Raw genomic sequence first — 2,513 nt, forward strand, 5'->3', positions numbered from 1 at the left:
GCTACAAGAGGCGGTTTCATGAGTGCTTCTACAGCCTCAAGAGCCTGTTTCATGAGTGCTTCTACAGCCACAAGAGCCTGTTTCATGAAAGCTTCTACAGCCACAAGAGCCTGTTTAATGAATGCTTCTACAGCTACAAGAGGCGGTTTCATGAGTGCTTCAACAGCTACAAGAGCCTGTTTCATGAGTGAGCGCCTTAACAGGCAAAATAAGAGCCTGTTTCATGAGTGCTTCAACAGCTACAAGAGCCTGTTTCATGAGCCCCTTAACAGGCAAAATAAGAGCCTGTGTCTTGGGCGCTTAAAACAGCGAGTACAAGAGCTGCCTAAGGAGACAACAGCGAAAACAAGTGTTTGTCATATGTTTACAAAAAGACCTTTTAAACTGAAATTTCACCAATGGCCTGGTTAGATAAAAATCTAGAAGTGTCCGGGTAGGCACTAAATATGACATCACGTGATGCTAGTCACACCTCTTTATTCACTGGCACTTACTTTCTCAATTAATAGTGTGCAAGCAGTGTGATCTATTGGTAGTGCAGGACATGCTTACCCATTTTCGGAAAACACCTTGAGTCACCACAGACTTTAAATAATCCATTCATATAATTTTAATCACTATTTTGCCTTCGACAGAATATTCTCTGTCATCGAGCTTTTGAATAAATGAACACTTCAGCAGCCTGATGGCTACACAGGTTCAATTATCCAGACAGGTGCATCCTCACGAGAGCTGCAACAGGTTCAATTATCCAGACAGGTGCATCCTCAAGAGAGCTGCAACAGGTTCAATTATCCAGACAGGTGCTTCTTCACAAGAGCTGCAACAGGTTCAATTATCCAGACAGGTGCTTCCTCACGAGAGCTGCAACAGGTTCAATTATCCAGACAGGTGCTTCCTCACGAGAGCTGCAACAGGTTCAATTATCAAGACAAGAGCCTGAATTTCAAATCTTACCTACACCTTTAACAGCTTATGGTTGTGTCTTATCAATAAAACAAAATAAAACATTTTTACAATTACGATGTTTTATTTTCAAGTATTCAGAAACTCACAAAACATATTCAGTCAATATAACCTTTTCGAAAAGAAAATAATATTAACATCAACAAGAATACAAATGGTTTCAAAACAATCTTATGAATCACCAAGCTCGCACCAGTTCAGGAACCAAACCAGATCTTCTGATTGACAGACTCACCCTTAAACTACCACCAGCTCTTCTTTCACAGAAGGCAGACACAAAACCTTATATAAGACAAAATGGAGGATGGAACCTATGTAATAGTTTCGGTAGAGTATATCAGATACGTTGTACTTTTTGCCCCTTGTTATCTCAAACTTCACATTGACAAGTAAGCCAAATAGTCAAGGAACTATAATAATAATCATTATAATTTTTATAATAGTTACCCAGTCTCATGATATTTCATTTTTTCAAAGTCACTCATTCAGGCCCAGCACATAACTATCTCAAAGTAACCCATTCAGGACCATCGCATAACTATCTCAAAGTAACCCATTCAGGACCATCGCATAACTATCTCAAAGTAACCCATTCAGGCCCAGCACATAACTATCTCAAAGTAACCCATTCAGGACCAGCAAATAACTACCGGTATCTCAAAGTAACCCATTCAGGCCCAGCACATAACTATCTCAAAGTAACCCATTCAGGACCATCGCATAACTACCGGTATCTCAAAGTAACCCATTCAGGCCCAGCACGTAACTATCTCAAAGTAACCCATTCAGGACCATCGCATAACTATCTCAAAGTAACCCATTCAGGACCATCGCATAACTACCGGTATCTCAAAGTAACCCATTCAGGCCCAGCACATAACTATCTCAAAGTAACCCATTCAGGACCAGCACATAACTATCTCAAAGTAACCCATTCAGGCCCAGCACATAACTATCTCAAAGTAACCCATTCAGGACCAACGCATAACTATCTCAAAGTAACCCATTCAGGACCAACAGTATACTATTTCTCAAACAGCCGAGGAACGCCATTGCCTTTATTGAAACACTGACAACTTTGAAATGCCATATGTAGTGAGTCAGAGAAGCCATGCTTGATACACTTCCTCCGATACCGTCCCCTTCAAATGTATAAAAGCTAAATGATCCTACATCATTCAGTGTCAGGTATACTTTGTGGGCTGCTTGGACATGTCGTGTTCATTCCTAAATTTAGAGACAAAATATGTATCTAAAGTCATTCTACCTCTACAAGTGATTTGGCAAATATAAGATTGTAGCACTTTCATAAACAAGTAAGTTTTAGAGTTCTAGATTAATATCCAACTGACATCTTGGCTTCATAACACAGTCCACTGTAGGCCACAAGTATAAATTACTGGTAGGGGTGAGTGAGTGAGTGAGTTGGGTGTAACACCGCTTTTAACATTATTACAGTTATATCACGGCGTGTCAGCTTAACCCGAAGTGACGCAGGTCTCAGACGCTTACCACTTCGGTGAAACCCACGAGCATAGGTATGGTGC

This window comes from Haliotis rufescens, unplaced genomic scaffold (assembly GCF_023055435.1).
Source record: "Haliotis rufescens isolate VD_foot unplaced genomic scaffold, xgHalRufe1.0.p SCAF_6, whole genome shotgun sequence".
Classification (NCBI taxonomy): Eukaryota; Metazoa; Mollusca; class Gastropoda; order Lepetellida; family Haliotidae; genus Haliotis; species Haliotis rufescens.